General features: G+C 44.3%; 1 protein-coding gene across 2 annotated transcripts in view; it reads right to left on the reverse strand.

Annotated features, from left to right (window-relative positions):
• Nucleotides 1-21,452, reverse strand: part of LOC142557668 (phytanoyl-CoA dioxygenase, peroxisomal-like) — a 54,965-nt gene extending 33,513 nt beyond the window's left edge. For both annotated transcript variants that reach the window (XM_075669681.1, XM_075669679.1), the window contains exon 1: nt 20,895-21,452. The gene's annotated coding sequence lies outside the window, so the exon portion shown is untranslated. The remainder of the gene's footprint in view (nt 1-20,894) is intronic.
• Between the last annotated feature and the right edge of the window lie 2,014 nt (nt 21,453-23,466).

Here is a 23,466-nt window from a genome sequence, read left to right on the forward strand (position 1 = left end):
AGGTGCTTGCCGCTGGCACGAGAGAAGTATGCTTGCAACTGTAGCCCGGCGTCGCGGGCTGGCGTGATGGGTGGCTGAGGTTAGTACCGCGCTATCAGACACGTGTTTAATTTACTTCAGGTGTGTAGCAGTTCTTCGGAAAGACAGCAAACGCAGCATCCGCAAGCAGCAGCCGTTGAGTCTATAAATTCTTTATGCTAATTGTGCGATATTTGCATGATTTGCGCCTTTGTTAAGCCGACCTTAAAAACATGATAAACTATAACGCAAAGAGGACGACAAAAGGAGGTGACAGGACAAGGCGCTTACCCCACCACATTGTTGTGTCGTCATGTTTGCATTAAGGTTTATTATGAATGCACAATTTCTAGCCATTCAAAGGATATTGCTTAAAAAAAGAAAAAAAAAACACAATCCGATTGTGGGGTTTAACGCCCCAAAACTGGACACTGGGTTTCAGGGACGGCCTAGTGGAAAGCTCAGGTTTAATTTTGACCAGCTCCTTAACGTGCCCTTAAAACCCTAAGCACGCGAGCATTTTTGCGTTTTGCCACCATCTAAATGCGACCAGGCCGCACTTGTAGCCTGTTTCTATAGCACAATATCGTTTATGCACGTCTATGGGTAAATCTCAATCTTCAGTCTTATTTTTCTTTTTTACTTGGGTTGCCACGCGGCATAACGTCCTATTGGAATTAAGTACACCTGAGGTTTTACGCCCTGTGTACTTCATCACCCATTGACAACTAATGAGTTGTCAATGCCGGGCGCTGTTTGGCTGTATCTGGCTATTGCGCCGTAAAACGTGACGTTATCGTTATCCATGAGCTGTGTCCGCTACTGGCCGAAGGAGCAAAGAAAGGAGTCGACGTCGAATGCCATAGGTACTTCATTTCTGACAAGAATGATGAACTGACTGTCGCACCCAGCGCGGAGGGCATCCCTTATGACGTGTCAGTCATAGCCTTAGGCACAGTATAAGCAATCAGGTTTATTAATCGCTTCAATTTTATTAGTTTAATGGCAGGTCACGATCAGAGTACCTTAGGGCTAACCGTATGTGTTGCGCGCCATTTCCCGTCGGTTGTCTATGAGAGGTTCAACATATTTCGTGAGCCCTGAAGATATGTTTTAGTGAACGCGGCTGCAACTACAAACACGTTTGTAGTAATCGGCGCTTACATGCGGCTGCCTTTTTTCCCCTCGTCGCCTAATTTATTCAAAGGCAGTGTTGATTTCGAAGCTGAACACTGTCAAAGCATGATTGATACTGCGCGAATGTGTTCCTTGCCACAAATTCAATGGCGATGAGCTTTGTCTCGACAGAAAAGCCGCAGAAGGTTTCTGCAACTTCACACCCATCACGGGGCATTGACCAAGAATGAGCACGTACCCAGTGGTACGCGCCCAAGCATGAAGTAGCCCAAATATAAGAAACCTGAGTATATCGAAGAAACCGTTCACTCCATTCCACTAAGAGCTATGCGGCTATACATTAAATGCAGATGTCTCGTGTCGGGATTTATCGTCTTATTACGCTCACTGGCACTGCTTTCCCAGTCAAAATTTTCTGCCCTATCAAATAGACCATTCGGTGGCACACAACCCATGGCCTGGATTTTAACTTTTTTCAGGAGGGCCTGAAAAAAAATTTTTTTTTTCGTTGCAAACGCGCGCCCGTCTCGTCCGCTTTTCTCGAAAGAGCCACCAGCTGTCCACGTTTCCTGGTCATCTCGCTCGCAAGGACTGACCGACAGCACTATGTTGCTCACTTCGGAACCTTTTGCGTCACTGTATTCACTAAGGCAAATAGCTACTGCGTTTCAGGCTGAGCGCAATGAAACGCTGAGTTATCGCCTTGTCCAGCTTGTTGCCCTGCGAGCAACTCTGCATGTGTGCTCTTTGCACTCGAGTACGCTCAATCACGATCACGCTGCGCACACCTAGCCGTGAGCATGTTCTTGCCAAACGGTGCTAGGGCAGCATTAATTGCAGTGATACCCCGGCTTACTTAGGTTAACAGTATAAACCAAGTATTCAGTCTGTACTCCTACTTATTGCTCTTCTTGAGCTCTGTCCTTGGCGCCATGTCGAAGAAAGTGCTTTGCGAAAGCTTTAATGGTCTTTGCCAGTAGTCTGTGCTTGATATATATAAAAATGTAAGAGGCAAAGTCGTCTCCACCTTCGCTTTCCTATAGCGTCTAAATGTATGAAAAAGCCCGCACTTTGCGACCGAGTTCCAACCTCTGCATTCCTAATTACTTCCCCCTCTGCCTCTCTACGTTCTTGGTCTGACGCGTGTCGTTACTATGAATGGACAATAAGCTGCCCAACCATCCTCCAAGCCTTCGAGAATGAGCTAGGTGGTTTAACTGAAGCGCTCACTCGAGAAAGCTAATCAGAACTGAGGGGGAAGTTTTTGAGCGTGCGAGCAGCGCATATTTATCGTACAACCCTAACTTTCCCAGCTTCTTCAGATTTTAGCCGTCTCGTTAATTTTAACTCTAGCGGTCGACCCTTGATAGCCTGCATTTCAGGCCCCTGAACACCGCTCACTGTGTATTCCAATGTACGTAGTAAAACATTTCGCATATCTAAGGGTACCCGCTTGTCCAATGGTTAAGCCCTGGCTCTTAAGAAGTAATATCGAATCGATGATGGGGACAAATAAAGTGCTGTTTTTTGGTTACTTTCTTCTTTATTTTGTGGCAAGTAAACATCACGGCACGAAAACGGATGACACGAAAATTGCATGAAATAAATTCCAGCAGCTATCACTGTCGAGCTCTCGTGTCAGATATTTCAGTGCGCACGAGGTGGTCGGAATTAGTGCGCTGCAGCTTTCAATTACGGCTGATACCATGGCAGGCGTAGTATTAGATCGCTGCTGTCTACAGTAGAAGTATTTTAGACCCATAAGAGTAAGGCGGTTAGGATCGCTGCCGTCTACAGTAGAAGTATTTTAGACCCATAAGAGTAAGGCGGTTAGATCCATGGGCCAAACAAGCAACCTTAAAGGTGCAAAATTTTATTGCTGTGCACATACAAGATTTCTAGGTTGCCATGTTGCCTTGCTGAAAGCGATCATAATGGTTATTTTGCTGTTGGCCACGAGACATATGGCGGATTCTATTCCCGGAAGGCGGTAGCCGTGTTCTAACAAAGAGGAAGGAAAAAAAGAAAGGCTCAGTTATTGACGTTTTGAGAAAAATAGAGAGAAACTTCTTTTCTAGGCAATTTTTAGTCCAGGTAGCCGCTGTCGCTGTCCACGGTCCTTGTGATGACTCGCGATGAGCTTGTTTTTTTTTTTTTGCGGCATTTGAAAAACAAAGTGCGTTCTAGAATGTTATTCACAAACCAAATCTGAGCAGCGAAAATGTCGCCACCAATATGTCTGTCAGGTCGCTAAAAAAAGAAGAAATAAAGAAAAGGTCACCTGTCGCTTAATAACAACATTTATCGCTAAATATAGTGACAAAGTCGCTAAAATCGCAACACTGCTCCAAAAGGAACACAGCAGACTTCGATAACGCTGCCTACAACCGTACCTACCGCCGTGTTTGCGTACGTGGCTTACTTCTTTGTGCTCCTCTCTGGCTATCCCATTATCCCTTCCCTCATGAAGCGTAACCCCCCAGAGCTAGCTTTGCTTAACATACTAGCCTTTCTATACATCCTTTCTCTCTCTTGAGAAAATTGTAAAACAACCTTAGCCGGCCTTATTAATTGGGAGCTCTTCCACCTAGGTGCCTGTTATACTATGTATATGTCATATGTACAGACTCAGGTATAACGTTGCTATTTGTTAATAACCATCAACTTAACTGAGGCTCAGTATTTTGTACAGTGCTATCCGGCTGAAGCCGGATTCAGACTATTTTGAATTTTGAGTACCGAGGACGTCCTGTCTATTTTCATGGACCAAACATTAGGGATCAAGTTTCACAGCCGTTTCATCAGCACGGCCGAGTCAACCGGTACAACGAGCGCACTTCATAACGTACGACAACATAAAAACACTTCGAAACATGAGGAATACCTATAGTGCACTTCAGGCAACCAAATTAGCGCGCCAATTTTTCAGCTACAGCACATGTTCAGTACATGTCGATAGGCACCAACTTGGATTGTTCACGGGAAACTGGGGATAACCGCAAGGCGTTCTGGGTATCCATGGTACGCGGATTCCACATTTTTATAATGATTATTTTCTTAAATTTATTATTTACTTTCCTCGAGTAATAGAGCGAGTCACTTTCCTCGTGCGGGGAATGTTCACGTTTACGAGCTTGCAGAAAAAAACCGCCCTTTTATTTCCTGAATTGCTGAACGTATTGCGAGACAGGGGCAGCTCGGCCCCATACTTTAAACATATGAATGGCTCGCCACTGCACTCGAAGTGACCCTTGCTTGAAATTGTGCTGGTAATTTAACGTATTATCAAAGAAAAGTTACCTACGAGTTGGCGAAATAAGCAGAATCTGTAAATTCTTTAAGGGGACTTCAGTTGTCTACAACATTTAGAAACCAGAGACCCTCGTTGGAATATCGTCCTTACAGTTATTATTCATAAACGTGAAAATCAAAACAAGAAGATTTGGAGCTGTGCCCTCGCAACGGATGCAACAAACGCGCGCATATAAGAAAAAGGAATATGCGTGGGAACAATACGGAAATCACGAAGAATGAAATAGGAGATGTCGTTATATAGATACAAGCATGCTAAAACCAATTAGAGGACATGACTAGTGCTTTAGAAGCAACGAAACGCTGGAAGAGCGTGCTGCTGTACCCTGTGAGACACAAAACAGTATGAAAGAGACACGCAAGAAAGGTCATTGGTACGATCCATTTTGTGACTTCATTAACAAAGTGAAGCGCTTAAGAGGAAGCTTTAGCTCGGGCCCAACTCCGACGCGGCCTATTCAAACACATGTAAAACGCAAAAACGTTTTTATGAGGTAACCCCTGGACCGATTTTGATGAAATTTGTTGCATTTGAAAGAGAAAGTTAAATTCTAGTGACTGTTGGAAGGGGAATTTCTATTTAGGGCTTCAATTTCCTTAAAACGTTTTTCAAATATTTGACCGTTTGAAAAAAATAGAAGCACGAAGTTTACAAATTCATAGCTCTGCATCAAGAACTGATATCGCGGTTCTGTAAACGGCATCCATTAGATCATTCAAAGCGGACAAATTCAATATATCATTTTACATCTTACGTGAATGTGTTACGTTGGTTACAATGGTATTGCAAAAGTTGTATTTCCCTATGATTAAATTTTTTTTATATTTATGTGTAACATATCAATTTTGTCCGCTTTAGATGTACTATTAGATGCAATTCACAGAATTGTATTATCATTTTTAGTGGTTGAGTTACGGAGTTGTAAACTTGATAGTTTCGTTTTTCGAAAATTTTCGATTTTTGCCAATTTTTAACAAAAAATTGACGACCTAACTCAAAAATTCGAAACCAACAGTCACCAGATTTTAAGTTTGTCTTTTAAATGCAACAAACCTCGACAAATTTGGTGCAGTGGTTGCCGAGAAAAACGAATTCTCCTTTTACATGTATTTAGATAGGAGCACTCGAGCTAAAGAACAAGTGCACGAGAGGGCTGGCTTTTGGAACGAGACGCTGCGGTTGCCTTGGATAACGTGATTAAGTGGACCCCTGAACGACGACCTATTGACACCGCTAGGGACGTTCGCATTCGCTGCCCACGCCGTGTGAATTGCCCGACAGAGCTCAGGTTCCTGCGCCTTGTCCGCGGGATCCGTGTTGTTTCTGTCGGAGCCCTTTCCTTCGGTTCGCAGCGGTAAGCGTCAAAATGCGCTGCAATTTCGCATTTTTGGTCCACCATGCCGTTGCCTGGCACTTTTTTGCATTCTTATGAATTTCATGTTTTCTCCGTTCAAAAAGCTTGGTTTGGGGATAGAGGATATGGCTTGCTTTCGTCATCATCATCATTATCATCATCGTCGTCGTGCAGCCTAACTTTCCTGACTTGTGATTTTTGTCTCTGCTGAAGAGCTTCTTTCTTTTGGGAAGGAGGGTTGCACATGCTTCAATCAATCAATCAATCAATCAATCAATCAATCAATCAATCAATCAATCAATCAATCAATCAATCAATCAATCAATCAATCAATCAATCAATTAATTAATCAATCAATCAATCAATCAATCAATCAATCATCATCATCATCATCATCGCCGTTGCTCTTTTTAAAGCCTGTTGCGGGACTAAAGGAGCAGCCAATGATCTTCAGCTACCCGTACATCATGTGCCAACCGTATCATCATTATGCACAATACATGCACACAAGTTTCCTAATCTATAGTCCATCTAATCCTCTAACGTCCTCGACTGCGTTTCCACACTGCTGGTATCCATTGTTCCTCCAAAAAACCGCCACTTACGTGCTCTACGCATCACACGTACGAGCTGACGTATTCCATTTGCCACTCTCATTCTCAATAATGTACAGAATACCATGCTCGCGCGATTGCTCTCTCATGCCTATAATGCGTCTCTGCATCTACTAACGGTACGCGTGCCAGTTACCATTCCGTCGGCTCGTTTGAGAATCCTTAGCATCTTTTCAAGTTTCTTTGTAGTCCCATAAGCTCCGGTGCACCCGCCGCTATGGTTTAGTGGCTATGACGTTATGCAGCTGAGCACGCGGTCGCCGGTTCGATTTCCGGCCGGTGGGGACGAAATGCAAAAACGTTCGCGTACTTAGACTTGAGTGCACGTAAAAGAAGCCCAAGTGGTTGAAATTAATCCAGAGTCCTCCACTACGGCGCCCATCACACCCACCATGCAGTCTCGGGATCAGATTTTGTTGTGCTGATTTTCGCGCGCTTTCGTATATTCCCAGTTTCGAGCCACCTAAGGGGAATGACGACAAATGTTTTCTTTTAAGTGTATACGAAAATTAAACATTATCAACAAGCGCGTCGAAAACCTCGCACACTTGTTAATCATGATTCCATTATAACTTGAAGTTTAATGTTTGGCGCGTTGGTAGTTTATGGGCATGACGCTAGCGCAGGAGATCAAGCAAACACGAAAACTATTGTTTAATCAGGAGACACACTCCCAGTTACAGCGAATATATGTATGTGATTTATTACGCTGTCGATGCTCGAAGACGCACGTATCTGTTTTCTTTTTTTTTCAAATAATGCTATTAGAGTAAGATGATGATATTTAATCACGTTACAATAGCGACGATTATCCGATTTGTTGGAGGCGGCGCGAAGAGTTACAGAGGCCGTGGCCACTGTTCGTTCAGGGCCGGCCAGACATGGTGCCGCGGAATCTCGGGAGCGGCCGCTCAAATCGAGCGCGCTAGTGTGTTGTTGTTGTTCTTGTTGTTGATGATGATAATGATGATGATGATGATGATGATGATGAAGCACCGATATCAGGGCTCGTACCCACTAAAGGGGATAGGGCAAGAACCGGGAGGCAGTGGGTAGTTATAAAGATGTTTATTTGAAATTAGGAAACGCGCAGTAACAGAAAATGAAAACAAAGAAGAGCTTAGAATAACTTGGCTAGTATGCCAGCGAGCAGTCAGACTAACTCAAGGGTGAGCTTTAAAATAGGTTACAATCAAGGAGACAACAAATACTGTGTTAATAACGAATTTGGAGAAACCAATTGCCCCGCTACAGCAAATAGCAGGGTAATCGTTTTGTTTCAGTGAAAAAATAAAACACTGAGCAACAAACGTCTTTGTGACTGCGAACCCGCCGTAGTTGCTCAGTGGCTATGGTGTTGGGCTGCTGAGCACGAAGTGGCGGGATCTAATCCCGGCCACGGCGGCCGCATTTCGATGGAGGCGAAATGCGAAAGCATCCGTGTACTTAGATTTAGGTGGACGTTAAAGAACCCCAGGTGGTCGAAATTTCCGGAGTCCTCCACTACGCCGTGCCTCATAATCAGAAAGTGATTTTGGCACGTAAAACCCCACAATTAAAATTAATTTGTGACTGTGTCCTAGGATCGAGGCCCCAAATGATAATACTACCGGTGTCTTTAATACTAATCCAATTTTGCAGAGGGGAGCGCCGAGTAAAATCTTTCTCTGGTTTGAATATCATCGGCATCATAAAAAGTATACTGACTGATTCAATTTCCTTACAATTGGGGCATAGAGGGGACATCGTCATAGCAGCTCTATGTAAATATAAGTTCAATTGCGGGATGCGACAGCGTAATATGGTGTATGTGACTTCCAAATGCCGAGAAAAATGATTGATAAAGTGAATGTAGATCACCATTCGATGCAAAAAAGCCATGTCATTGGCATAAACATACAGATGAATTTCTTGGACCAGAGGGCTGGAGCTTAAAAATATATTAAATAAAACAGGAGAAAACACTGACACTTGTGGTATCCCGCGTTACTGCTTATACCTAGATGATGAACATTCGCTTTGATAACAGTAGGATTCTCTGTCCCTTAAAAATTTCGAAAGCGATGCCGTGATGTATTTCGGAAACCTGTAATTCTGTAGTTGCTTTATCAGTAGGCCATGTTCCACGGAAACATAAGCTTTAGCTAGATCTAGGGTCACTAATACTAAACATTCCCTTCGGCAACAAGCCACTTGTATGCGACTCTCCCAAGTCTACGTAAACCCGTGAGCAAAAGTATACGGACCAGGGATTGCGCGATAAAGCAAATTTTTTTTCCCTCTGCCTGTCAATGCAACTTGAAATTGAGGACTGCAATACAGACTTGGCATTGCGAAATTTCCAGTGTACTCGTCAATTTCAGTTTATGCATGTTAATTAGAAAGAAATGTAGTTTTTTCGGGGACCCTGTGGTCCCTACACTTTTGCTCACGTGTGTACGCACATCATACCGAGCACGCAGATCTAAAGCCAATTTGACTGGGCCAAGTATTAGGCTTTCAGAAATATAGGTCATCATGCGGCCATTCAGAATTGTTTCTATTAGTTTAACCAAACTGTATGTGTGGCATTGGTCTAGTATTGACTAAATCGCATCCACCTCCCTGTTTTTTAAGTATCGGAATTACCTTAGCAAATTTCCATTCTGAAGGTACCCAGACATTTAAAGACTAATTCACCATATTCAGAATTTCTTGTTCGGACAATTCATACAAAATTTTTATCACGGCTGTGGTAACTCCATATGGACCTGGCGCTGAATTAGGCAGAGATAGAACAACATCCGCCAGTTCTTGTAATGTGACCTCCCTAAATTATTCTAGTGGTAATGGTTTCAGCAGGTACAAACCTGTCTTCTAGTATCTTTCCAATATTTTCAAATGATTCGGACTAGTCACGTGGCGAAAGGACAAAAGAGTCAATATTTGCTGGAACCGGAATTATCTTGCTAGAGGGCAAAAATCTAAAAAGGGCCTTTTTTTATTTAGACAGATAAGTGAATTTATTCATGTCATACTCATATTTGGCTTTAGCTGTCGTGCGCCTGAAAGATGCAGCAACAAATTTGTAGTCACTCCAATTGCTTGGACATTGCTTACAAAGAAGTTTTTTCCAGGCAGCTTTTCGTTTTCGGTGAGTCTGCGTGCATTCTGAATTCCGCCACAGACTGAAAAGTCTACTCTGTTGGAGGTTACATTAACAGCTGCATTTTTCAAGGAACGCATTAAAACTGCAAAGAGGCTCGCCGCCCTAATATAATTTTGCATATCCGAACGGGAAAGCGTCGTAAACTTCAAGTTATATTGAAGTTAGTTGTTATAGGTTACAAATGTGGTATATTTTCTTCTGAAAAAAAGTCATAGCGAAATCAATATCAAAAATGATAGGAAGGTGGTCGCTGTTTGTAGCACGGGTATTCCACGAGGACATATTTAGAGACGAGCTGCAAAAATTGACATCTATGGCGATTGAGACTGGCCGCGAACAAACGTAGCAACTTTTCAATTCAGAAAAGATAGATTATTATCAAGAGTCCATTCCCACTGGCATTTGCCACCTAAATCAGTTTTAAAACCCCAACATACATGGTGAGAATGAGAGTCAGCAGCGAGTACTATGAATTTTCTGCACGAAACTAATGCGCTGCCTAGCGATCAGGTATCCTGCACTCCTGCTGGTAGATAGAACTTAACTAAGGTAAAAGGGGAGCACTCTAGGATTTTTATGTCTAACGCTAAAATTTAGCAGTCAGCAGACACATACATTGATATGATATCGTAGCCTTGTGACTAAGTTTGGTTGGAACCAACAAATCAATGCCACCACTTCTGGCAGGTCGATCCAAACGAAACAATTGATCATTTTTTAGGAAAACTTTTTGACCCTTTCAAAGGAGGTTTTTTGTAAGATAATTATGTCTGACAAAAAATGAGAAGTATATGATAGATCTGTAGTAGCAGAAATAATCGAACGGCAATACCACTGTAAGATTTTTAAACAGGCTATGTTGGAGATAGAACGGTGGCTGAAACTGCCTCATACAAAATACACTCTTTGAAGAAGTCCTTCTTGGAGAGGTTATCTTTTTCATATTTTTTAGTTTTTGACTTGGAATAAGTTTTGTGAGGAGGAGATCTGGTGCGTTTCAATTCCATGTCTACATCCTGGCAGCCTTCACAATCTTCCGTTAGGAGCTCTGGTTCTGTCTGTTTTACATCTGTAGAATGTCATGCGTGAGGAGAGTCAGCTAAGGGATGGGGTGACGACGTTTGTTTTGGAGCTAGCTTTAGAATACTTGAAACCTGGGATGCTTGAATGTGGGTGGAGGCTGCGTTAGGGAACTGCACCAGCTGACTAGACGACATTTGTGCCAAGAAAGTAAAAAATAGTTGCCACAAGTCGTTCCATAGCCTTTTCCGTAGCTTTCTGTGCTGTCTCTGCTATGGCATTGGATAGAGAAACATCTATGCCAGCGGTTTGACGAGCTGTTACGACTGCATAGTCCTGGGCTCTTCCCCGAACCTCAGTAACTGCTTCCCTGCGAGAGGATGCCTGCGTTCCACCAGTTAGAGTATTCTTAATTCTCTTACCTTCACAGAAGGGTTCGAATGGTCTGCCGGGTGAACTTCGTTACATGACAACATTTTTCTTCCTGAGACTTACAATCTGTGCTGTCGTGATTCTCTCCGCATAGTCGACATCGAGCAAGAGAGCTGTGGTTTTTTATGTTATGCCCGTAACACCAACATTTAAAGCACTGTAGTGGTTGTGAAGAAAGTGGCTCTACTCTGTATATCAGGGGTCATGTCTTGATCTCAGTTGGACGAACTGTTCCTGCAAACATAACAATCACCGATTCCGTATAGATGACTTCTCAATAATTTGGCTACGCCGGTATACAGAACCAGAACCGGCAACTGAAAACAAGTCTAATATTTCTGAGGGGTCCAGGCTCGCCTCCACCCAGGGAACTAAGCCTTTCGAGCATGTCAAGTGTGCTGGATGAACTGGCTCACCGGATCCGATGCAAATTCAGAACAGTTGAGGAGATCTCGAATGCTAGCGTGTTTTTGTCTCGTCTTGTCTTCCAAGCACTGAGGCATACCCACTATGGGGGACTGGCCAATAAGCAGGCGGTTTCCAGTATATTTAGAATTAAAACAAAACTGAATTTTAATAGTAGAGCAATGGGAGTAAAGTAATGTGATTTAGAAGCTTATAAATACGTATATATTGTTGGGAATTTGAGACAAAATAATTTAGCAGACAGAAATGAAATAATAGACATAATTGATAATTTTAGAAATTCAGCAAGGTACTCTTTTTGTCTCTCTAATAAAGTTATAAACCGCCAGAAAAACATCCCTCTGGCTGGATCTCAGTCAAGTCGCCCCAAAAGAAAGAATGGTTGGCGAGGTTAGCGATAGCCCAAGTTTTAGAAGTGAGTTTTGTAAGAGTTTTATTTGTCTAGAAAATCGGCGGCACGAGAGAGAGTGTTCTATTCTCGCTCCACCTGCACGTGAGCTACCTTCTTCAGTGGCTCTGGAGGCGATAGTCGCCTCGCTACACTACTTTCTACATAGCAGTAACATCAAGAAAGAGAAAAGTTATAGGAAGATAAGAACAGACGTTGCAAGCTGAGCAAATCGGCCACGAAGAGATCTCTAATAATAGTTTCACGTTGTCTGAGATTCACAGGAGCACGTCCGCGTGTCCCTGTCGGTGAAGCTTCACATGACAGCGGCTTCGAGATTGGCCCGTGCACAGCTTGCCAGTGTGCGCCTTCTATCAAGAGATGATCGTTGAAGGTCTGCACCGGTATACATAACGCCTACTGGATAACCACCGTTGTTTGTGTGAAGTGTACATTCGCGTGCGCAGCATTCCCTTGCTCGGGCATTATTAGAGAGAATGCTTAAGGATTGAGCGCCACACGTTGTCTTTTAACCGCTTGGTTTCCTGTACGCATACTGCGCTGAGTCACCGCGAAGGGCTTTCTAAGGCAGGGCTTCAGCGCCCGCGCGAAGCACCACTCCGCGGCGCACCACTTGCTTGATTAGCCACGCCAGGTTTCCTATACATTGCACATTCGGGAAATGCTGTTGTGCATGTTTGGACCGTTGTATTAATTTATTCGTTATGTATTGGAAACGTTGGTAAGAAGCACGGTATGTTGTCGGCTTCTCCGAAGAGTTAAATTGTTAAATCAATAAAATATGATCACTGGTGAAGTAAAATCTTTGAGCTTTCTAGCAGTTCGCTATAAAACGTGGGACAGTCATTTGCATAAAAAAGACTGTTAAAATATATATCCCATGTGTTACACGCCTTGTTGAAAGACACGAAAAGAGATGTGCACTGAAGTCCCGTGTACTGTGTGTGTGTATGTATGTGTGTGTCTGTATGTGCACGTGTACTTTTGCTTCTTTCAGAACGTGTCCTCTAAAATTGGGCTGTGTTAATAAACTTCTCTATGAACCCGATTTTCCGCCTAGCTACTTGCTGATTACGACTGTCATTATCAAATCATGCACCCATCTATGATTATGATGTCTTCAGCTTTGTACTTGTCGCATTCTTGAACTGATTTCACTGATTGTCCTGTATAGCACGCAGTCATCGTCTTTTAGCCTGTCCGACGAGTGTTCGACGCTGCAAAAGTTGTGAAAACATGTAATGGGATAACCCTTGCTGAACTGGCAATGCAATTTTCTTGGAGCAGTTTACCGTATTTGCTCGCATAATAAAGCCACATTTTTTGTCTGCCCATAAATTTTGACGTCAATATGGGGGGTGGTTTCACGACGTGCGGCTTAATGTTTAACATTTTTTTATTCTCGTAGGAGTTGAAATTCTAAAAGTCGTGGCGCACCAGCCGAGCAACACGAAAACGTAGTGGTGAAATGGTGAACGGCTGCATGACCTCAACAAAAGTGTGCGGTTGACGTGCCGCGAAAGCTCGCGTCACCAATGTTCAGCATCCTTCACAACAGCCTAAATCAGCATGAAGCAACCTCTTGGAGGAGGCTGCAAACAGGAACATACCCAAATCTAAACACACTAAGCAAGATGTTTCCAACCCAGTATAGAGACATTTGCCCCTGGCGCGGCGCCAAGCCCAGCTTATACCACATTACATGGGAATGCGTTCAGAACCAACAATTCCTTCAAATAAAAGACCCGAGTGCGGAGCAGTGGGAGAGGGTGCTCTCCAGCAGCGACCCGAAAGTCCAGCATGGACTAGTAAGGCACGCTCACCGAGTAGCCACCCTCAGTGGTGCCCTGGAATAGGGGGGTCGACCCTGCGCAGATGGGGAATAAGACCGTGAAGACGGCCGACCACATCTGCCACCGCTAATTTCTAATCAATTAGAGCAAATAAAGTTTTTCCTCCTCCTCCTCCTCGCTTCAAGAGGTTGCTTGCCATATATATCACAGCGCGATCCGACGATTTTGTGACCGCCGACAACGCCAGCGAACCACTCCGAGATAAACAGATGCTGAAAACCGGCCCTAAAGTCATGCGTGCGTCTATTCTTGCTTGACGTAAAAAGAAAAAAAAAAGAATTTAGCTTCTCAAGGACAAAAGTTGGGGGATGGGTTCACTACGCGAGCGGGTTCCTTAAGTAAGTAAATGCGTCAAGCAGCGTCTACGGGGAACATGTTTCGCGCACGCTTTCAGCGGCGCGTACATATTACGTTGCTCCGGTACAGCGCCAGAAACGTGTTACAGTATACATGTATAGTACCCGCTTCGAGGCACTGCCACGTGCAACCCAATTTGAACCCGATGGAGGCCGCACGTGGGCTCCGCGCGGCGTAAAATAGACGCGCGTATTCCCGTTCCAAAAATAATGTGCCGCCACGTGTGGATGCCTATTTCATCTCTCGCTCTCTCTCAGATATATATATATATATATATATATATATATATATATATATATATATATATATATATATATATATATCGACATAGAAGGAAGGCAGGGATGTTAGCCAGTCAAGAGTCCGGTTGGCTACCTTGCGCTGGGGGAAGGGAGAAGGGGAATAGAAAGAAGGGAGAGAGAGAGAGAGAGATGGGGGTAGAGAGACGTGCATGAACAGTGCTACAGAGTCAAAGGCGCTCGCACAAGTCAGACATTTTGCCTTTAGTGCCTTCTGAGCCGATGATCGGTGGGGACGGTTTTCTAGTATTGTCTGTTCACTCAGAAGACGATCATCGAATTTTCTGAATGCGTTGATCATAGACTGTCCTTGTGCTTCAAACTGAGGACAGTGGCACAATAGATGGCCAATGTTCTTCTCGCAGCCGCAGACATCACATGCAGGGCTGTCAGCCATTCCAATGAGTGCTGAATAATCTTCCGTGAAGTCAACTGCCAACCGCAACCGACACAGAAGAGACGCTTTGCGTCGATGCAGTCCGGCGGGAAGCCTGAGTTGCAGCGAAGGGTTGAGTCTGTGCAGTCTGGTGCACCTTGTATGTGTGGTGTTGGGACGAGAGGAATGGGGACGCAGCAGTCTTCTTGGTTTGACGTCCGAGCTGCCTTATCAGCGTCATCATTTCCTATGATACCGCAATGGCCTGGTATTGGTAAATCACGGCCTTTTTGTTTCAAGTGGTGGATGAGTTCCACGATTTCGCACGTCAGTTGATCGCGAGCTTCATGTGGGACAAATGATTGTATACATTGTAAGGCCGGCCTTTAATCGCAGAAGACTGCCCATTTTCGAGGACTGCCTGTGTTGATCACATGAAACGCACCGCGGAGAGCCGCGAGCTCTGCAGCTGTAGACGTATTATCTCACAGAGAGGTGCAGTTTCATTGCGAGGAAGCGTATATGCTCGGATCGCGGGCTCTAGACATGGCTCCTTCAGTCACGAATTGTGAACGACGTTCGTTAAGGCTTCCGCATTTATATATTTGTGTGGAGACACAGGGCAGACATCACTAAAAAAAAAGAAAGAGTAACATAATGAAGAATGCTTAAGCCACTGCTGGCCATTTGGCATGTTTGTTGACGTTAATAATCATGCGTATCGTCTGCTATCATACATTATGCGGTCTTTAACAACATGAACAAGAATATCCACTGAAGTATGCTAGTTAGTGACAAGTTAAGGACCTTGTGGCACAATAAGGAACATCTCTTACCAGCACTGGCATAGAGCAACACATTGAAATTCCCAATGAACCCGGCAATGTCTTCATTAAAAGATCATCATAATCCCTATTATTACATTTGCATATATAAAAGCGATCACAGAAAGTAGAAAGAACATTAGTAGCTGGTAACAGCCACCAGGAGAGGCACAACGCCTGCCTGCTCTAGTAAGAAGAAAGTTCGGCAGCATGTTACCCTCCTGTAACACCTGTAATACGTGGAGGCGAAAGCCTGCTGCACACGTGGTAATGCATTAAGTTAAACGATCAGAGGGGTCAGTCTTCTTGCCAGACATAACGAGCCGCGGTGTGAAGCAAACGTGTGGCGCTGTAGGTCGACCTCTTCAACGACACATGAGATCACCTAATGCACTACCTAAAGGTTCTTTTATTCTTTCGTTTGTTCTCTCTTTCTTTGCATCTTTCTTTCTCTCTTCCTTTCTTAGTTGTTTCTTTCGTTGTTCTTTTGTTCGTTTTTTCTATCTTCCGTTCCTTCTTTGATTCGTTCTTTCTTTCTTTCGTTTCTTCAGTCATATTCAGCCATTGCATATCTTTGCTGGCTTACGCAGGTAAGAGCCATTCCTGATGATAATATTTTTTTGCATCACTGGACGAGACGCCGCTTTTTTCAGGTAGGAGCCATTGTAACGAGCCACTTAAGGCTTCTGGCTTAAAAGGGGAAAAGATTTATTGAAGAAAGGTAGTGAGTGAGGAATAGTAGAGATATCAAGAAATTTAAGAAACGAGTAGAAGGGCAAAAGTAGAAGGGCAAAGGGCATGAGAGAGAATAAAAATAATTGGAGAAGATATTAAAAAGAATGTGCAACACGAAGAACGAGTAATGAATCTGCGTCACACACTCAAAGCACGACACTGGTCCCGCAGATGGTCCTCAAATTATTGCATAATAAGAACACACCAGTAAACAAAATGTTTACTCTACAGTGGGGAGTTGAAATACGTCAGGTTTAAAAATAATAGAATTTGACGTTGATCACGTCTATACACAGAACCAGTGGGAAATAAGATGTACAGTATACGGTACACGGTAAGCCGAGTGAGTAACATAGCATCTGTAAAGCGCAGCGCTTTGCGCACTGTAGAAGGGGTGGTCCAAGATTAATTAAGCGGATAATCTTTCTGTGGCACCGAAGGAAGCACAGGATGCACTGAGTGCCTGCCCTTATTATAGATGCATCCGTTGGGCCATCATGACGCACCTTACACGGAGCTTAAGAAGCTTAAGAAGCTGTCATAAGGAAACGAGGTCAACCACGGCGACGAACAGGTGGAGGAAATGTTCTCGTGGCCAAAACTCGCTGATCGAGGTGCTGTCCGATATGATGGCGGCGGGTCAGCATCATAAAGGAGACGGGAAACTTCTGGACAAAAGCCCGCACTTATTCGCCAGAGAAGCCAGTTGGTCAGCCTCGTCATTACCAGTAATATCCAAGTGCGATGACGTCCAGTGACTGAATAAGAGTGCACAGCGAGATGCGATTGCGGAAGCAGTGTAGGCAACGCGACGCACTTTCTAGAACTGTCACTGTCTGGTTGAGGCGACTGAGCGCGGTGCGTAAGTCACTCAAAACGACCTTGCAAGCCATGAATTTCTCCTCTTCGTATTTGAGCGCTATATCGATTCAGCAGTTTTGGCCGAGGCTGAGTACGGTATACGGACGACACGACGGGCTGAACTGTTTCTGGGCAAAAGAACGCATGAGAGGTGCTTTTGTAGTTCAGGTAATTCAGGTGTCGTTGTTTCATTGAGGTGTTAGTGTACGCGGCCGTAATGTTCTTCAGATAGATGCTGAAAGCGTTAGCTAGTACATAGCCGGTGCTGAAATTCGCTACTTATAGTGAATGCAAAGGACGTTGAGGAACATTAGGAGCTTTACCACTGCTCTTAGCGAGAACAGCTGTGACGATGTCACGCTTATCAGTAAGGCTCGCCAAAATCTCTGCCATTTCCCCGCATAACACAGTATAATCGATATATTATTTGCTATAAATTGAGATAAGAAATTGCCTTCCGTTAGCAAACAATGGAACTTGCATTAAGAGCTATCATTGTTTTTTTTTTCCGGAATCGGTTTTTAGGAATGATAAGATCTCCAGATCATATCCCTCAAGTCCTTCCTGTCCAGTAGGCCCGTGATAGGGCTAGCAGGCTTCACCTCCCGGTCCCAACATGGGACTAGCCAGGCAGGTGGCAACACCTTGTACAGGACCAGATTAAAGTTTTTTCTTCCTCCTCCTCCTTCCTGTGGTCACTGCCCAGAACAAGCAAGAACATGTTCGCTTTTCTATATGTAGAAAGAATGTGAATGAAGGGTTTCAGCAGGGCCCAATGTTCGGGTCATTCAAACAGTTCAGAAGATGCCATGCAAAAGGAGACCAGAAAGGCACACATTCCTGCGTATGTTTTGTCGCCTGTATGTGCCTTCTTACTCCATTTCATCATGCAGTGTTATGCCAACTTTCTCGACAAGCCACTATTAATCATCATCATCACCATCATCATCATCATTTGCCTATTTTATGTTTACTGCAGGACGAATGCCTCTCCCATAGACCTCTAAATACTCTCGTAATGCTTCAGCTGACTTCACCCTATTCTTCGAAGTTCTTTTTTTTTTCGTCACAGACCTACTCTCCTGCTATTTCCGGGGGTTAGCAGAGGGGCCCGATTTTTATTAGTCAGTTCATAAGAAGCTAACAAACACTGACACCAAGGACAACATAGGGGAAATTGCTTGTGCTTTATAAATGAACTAAAGAAACGATAAATTAATGAAAATTAAAGTGGATGAAAAAACAACTTGCCGCAGGTGGGAACCGAACCCACAACCTTCGCATATATATATATCCGCAACTCTGACTTGCCCTCTAAACCCACAGCACTCTCTCACGGTGTCTTAACTTTACACTTATCATTTTTTCGTTCCATCACCGTTGGCGCTATATCCACCGTCTTCTCAAGCTTCTTGATTAACCTCCAAGTTGTTGTCTCGTGTTTAGTATGGCAGAAAACAATGGCTGCACGCTTTTCTCCTCAAGGATAACCGTGTAAGCTGCCTGCCATGACTTGACAGTGCCAACTACTCTTACGTGAGTCTAATATTCGGATAACTGCATAATATGCAGATGTATAGCGGTCTCTGTCATGCAGAGGACGCTTGTTCTTGTTCTCTAAGTTACAAGCACACCCAACGCGGTAGATTAGTGGCTACAGTGTTGCTCTGCTGAGCTCGTGGTCGCCGGTACGGTCCCGGCGGCATTTTGACGGTGCTTGAAATGTAAAACACATGTGTATAGAGATTTAGGTGTACGTAAAGAACCCTAAGTGGTAAAAATTAACCCAGAGTCCCCGGTTACGGCATGCCTCATAATTAGGCCGTGGTTAGGGAGTGTAAGGCTCTCTAACTTAATGTGCAGCCATGGCTGTCAAATAAGCGGTTGCTACGAGGGCTCAGTTTTAACAGAGGCTTAACAGCTCAGCAGATGTCTTCCTATTAGCAATGAAGGCGCTAGATCACGTTCGATTACCATTCATTTTAGACTCCAAATTTAGCGTCGTAAGCTTTCATACTGAGAACGCTAGCGGCAAAGTTGACGCTGGTGTCTCTGCGCGCTACCACTATATATGGTTGTTCATCCAGCATGTTAAAGACGCGCAGTCACATGGCTTTGCCTAAACTTCATCCTTCTTGCTTCAAACGAGCCTGTGCGTTCTGATGACGACAGTTCCCAAGCTGTATAGTGTTTTTTCTGGGGGTAATGAACCCCTTTAACATATCGTCATCCAAATAGTGCAAGCAAATATGACTGTTTATAACATGAAACATATTTGCGCAAGGTGAGTGTTATTTACCAACGTCGTCTACAGTTGGCTACGCGCACGCTCAAAAGGGTAGTGATTTATTTAAGCACTGGCAATCGCTGAATGAAACGAATTCATCGTAAATGAAAAACACTTGGGCGCTCTACAGAAACACCGCGAGAATTGAAGTCTGCAGTCCGACGAAATATAGTCTGGTCGGAAAGAATCATGCGTAAACAGAACAAGGCACTGACCAAAGTGAAAAAATTATTAGAAACTTGGACTTATGGCCTTACACGGGAAGCTTGTCGACAATCAAGTGCCCGCAACCACGTGTTTAGTGCGTCGAGAAGGTAAGCAACAGAATGTAAGCTAAAGATAACCAGTAAAGGAGCTGCAATAGTTTTTCTCCATGAATGCATGCCAAATCGATCAAAATAATTAATGTACCGGCCACGATTTTTACAGTGGTCGAACGGCTGCAGTGACAACCTTCTTCATAACGGAACTGAATGCCATGTGAACCCTACGCGGTGTTTCAACGGCTCTGGCGTTCTGCTGCTGAGAATGAGGTCGCGGGTACGACTACCAGCCACGTCGGCGGCGTTCCGATGGGGGTAGAACGTAAAAAAAGAAATGCTCGTGTACCGTGCTTAGGTTGTACGTTCAACAACCAGCGGTGGTCAAAGTTAGTCCGGAAGCCTCCACCACGACGTCGTACTTTGCGCTTTCGGCGGGACGTTAAACCGTACAATTTAGTTTTCTATGCAAAGCGTTACTATGCCTTGTGACAAACGCATCTTGTGCAGCAAGTTACGTAACGTTCCAAGACGTGTCTCGTATTCGTGCCTTTTTAACCCGAAAAAAAAAAGAGAAGAAACACAGGGAAGCACGTTCGTCGGCCCCCTGAAGTAACCAGCAGTTTCTTTACATGATTCTGGTCACGGACAAGGCAAACCTTGCGAAATCCGTTTTTGCACACTTCTGGTTTACGTGGTGAGTCTCATGTATGTGTTCAAAACTTCTTTTTACAGTTTAAATCCTGGCCCAGTGCTTAACAAAAGAGGTCCGATTTGACGCTTACAAAAGTCCGTGCGGACCTTTGGTGCTCGATCCTACAGGAAGTGCGCTTCGATGTTTGTAGGCTGACATTTTGTTAGCGTGAATTTGACTTCTTAAAATGAAAATGTCAAAGAAAATTTTTAGGTTATAAGCATTACAGAGTTAGCGCGCAATAACTGGAAACAATAAATTACTAAATCCACTGGAGAACACAGCTTAGCAGCAACCTGTGCATATATTAATCATCAGAGTGAAATGGCTCCGAACTTCAAGCTTCAAATTCCAGGGAAAAAATAAAGAAAGCGAAAATGTTCTTATTCGGCATGATGTTCATTCAAACGTCATTTGAGTGGCTACGAAGGCTCTATATTTTTAAAGGGTTAATCGGGAAAAGCGTGATATGCTCACCTGGATTTTCTAACGTCCACTTCCCACGGATCCCGCTGCTCCAACGTGACGAAACAAAGCTGGTTTCCTTGCTAGTACCACCACTCACATATTCCAGTGTTATCAGCTCCGGCAACAGCGGCAGCAGCAGCTCTCCGATGCGCTCTCAAGGATGGAGCTTGCACTGTCACAGACAGCGACCGTCTCTTCCGCACAACAAACTTTTCGCTCTCACGTTTTGCCACAGCAGGGGCCACATGCGCTCTCGAGTTCGACGGCCCGCAGGAAAGTGTGGTACCTCCTCTCCCCGGTCAAAAAAGTGCCGAGCCGGGCACGCGAACGAAGCCGATGAGGCTGACTGCGCGCTGCCCACAGAAAGCGAAAGCGTCAGCGGCTCTTCCACTCGACGTTTCCCTCCCACCCGGCACAAGGAACAGGGGTGACCCAGTTACCTGAAGAGAGAGTCCGATCCGGGCCATGTAGCTGGCCGCTTCCTCGGCTTACCGCTTCAAAAGTGCCGGCGCTTCACTGCACTAGCTGATGTACTATGCGCGCGCGAGCGTGCGTGTGTGTAGTGTGTGTGTGTGACTGCTGCCGAAAGCGGGCAGCGGCGCGGGCGTCTTTCGCGATATCCGCGTGCCCTCCTCCCTCTTCACACGTCCCGCCTCGGATAGGCCTCGTGACGGGAACCACTTCTCGCGTCTCGGTCCTCTCTCAGACGCGCGTTACTCGGACCGCGCGTCCTTGGAGCATCGCCGGGCTTAACCTGACCAGACACGAAAAGGTGCGCACATCCCACAGCCGTCTGGAGCCTGGGGCGTTTGACTGCGCGCACGAGAGTTTCACTGTCAACACCAATTGAAATGCCTGCGGCGGAGCGCGGTTTCTGCCTCTGTCTCTCTTCTTGTTTTGTGCGCTGCCTTTAGCGAATAGCAATGGGCGCGAGGATGGATGAGAGGTTGAGGTGTGTCACGAGACCTCCTTGTGAAATGAAAGTGCTAGAGTCGATCAGGAGTCCTCGTTTCGGCTAGGCTGCGCAGTAATAATAATAATAATAATAATAATAATAATAATAATAATAATAATAATAATAATAATAATAATAATAATAATAATAATAATAATAATAATAACAATAATAATAAAGAGTAAAAATAGAAAAAAAAACAATTTCGATAAAAGAAGCACTTCGTTGTTTGCATTTGCTGCCTATGCCGATAGCAAATGCAACTTGGAATCCTGCGCATTGCACAGCAATGCAAATATACAGCTGATGTCATCTTATATAGTTTAGTTTACGTACTTGCGCTGCCGATGTGCCACTGCTAAAGGACTAAAAAGCCGTGAGTTTATTATGTTGGCCTGTCTGAAGCCTGATCAGCTGAACTTTCACGTCGGGACCATCTTACAAATTCGTTGTGACGAGTTTCTTTTAGCCAGGTAGTTAGAAGACACGGTGAATACTTCGACAAGAAAGCAATGATGGTTGTTTCTGGTTGCAAGACGATACCAGCACATCTTGGGTAGACGCGACGAAAGAATGCAAAACTAGTTTCAATGCTATTAATTAAGTGGCTGTCTGACAGAGTGAAGTGAAAGAAGAAATGAAGCTTACCGTCGGTAGCAGTACAGGTAAAAGATTGAGGTGGAGGGGTACTTGCGAATCGAATTATCGACAAATGTCCAACTTCTTTGACTGTCAAGACCGTAGTCCGTGTCAAACCGTGTCTATGTTCAGAACAAATTATCAAAGGTGCCTCCACCACTTCGCTTGTCTCGATTGCTGCGCATAGCGAATGTACGCATTGCTTTTTATGTACATGCCTACGTCTTGCCGTCTTGACAGACCAAATAGCTCAGCTAATATTTGCAATTCACCTCGCACTTTGGCACCATACAGTCTTTCAAGAAGTATTGTTACAGATGCCATCGCTCATTCGTTGATTCATGGAGGCGTATTTTTCTTCCTCTCATTGGCGCCATGGTTGTCTATACGCCCGAAGTTCCTGATCGGAACTGCTGACGGCAGCTGTAGAATCTACAGCATATCTCGCAGTTTCAATGAACGCAGCTTTAATTTATAAACATTTGTGCCGCGGTAAGCTGTAGCAAAGACGGTCCATCTCAGTTGTGTTAAAGGGGGGGGGGGGCGCATGCAATTTGGAATTCATACAATTTTAGCATATTTTCAGGGATATACACGAAGGACACTATGAAGTTGTATTGCGAGAATAAACTGACCTAGGCTATCATGTGGCTTCGTCATCACCGCTGGCCAGTGCTTATGCTTACATAAAGCTCAGTGCTGTCTTTCACAAACAGTCTAGCGATCTATATTTCTCTAAAGTTGATATCATTACTTAGACCGATGCAACACCTAGGTTCTAGGTAAAAAGTATATAAGAATGGCCTAAAAAAAACATTGCGCGATGACATTTCACAAACTTTTCACAATATGTTACAGTTCGAAACGAAAATGCGCACCTTAATGTGGCTCGAGATTAACAAGAGTGTGGAAGGGATCCTGTTCCTAGGTGGATCGTCGTCTTTCAGGATTGAAGGTGCCTCACTTTCTGCTCGCTCTTGTGAAAAT

Source organism: Dermacentor variabilis, chromosome 9, assembly GCF_050947875.1.
Source record: "Dermacentor variabilis isolate Ectoservices chromosome 9, ASM5094787v1, whole genome shotgun sequence".
In the NCBI taxonomy this organism is placed as follows: Eukaryota; Metazoa; Arthropoda; class Arachnida; order Ixodida; family Ixodidae; genus Dermacentor; species Dermacentor variabilis.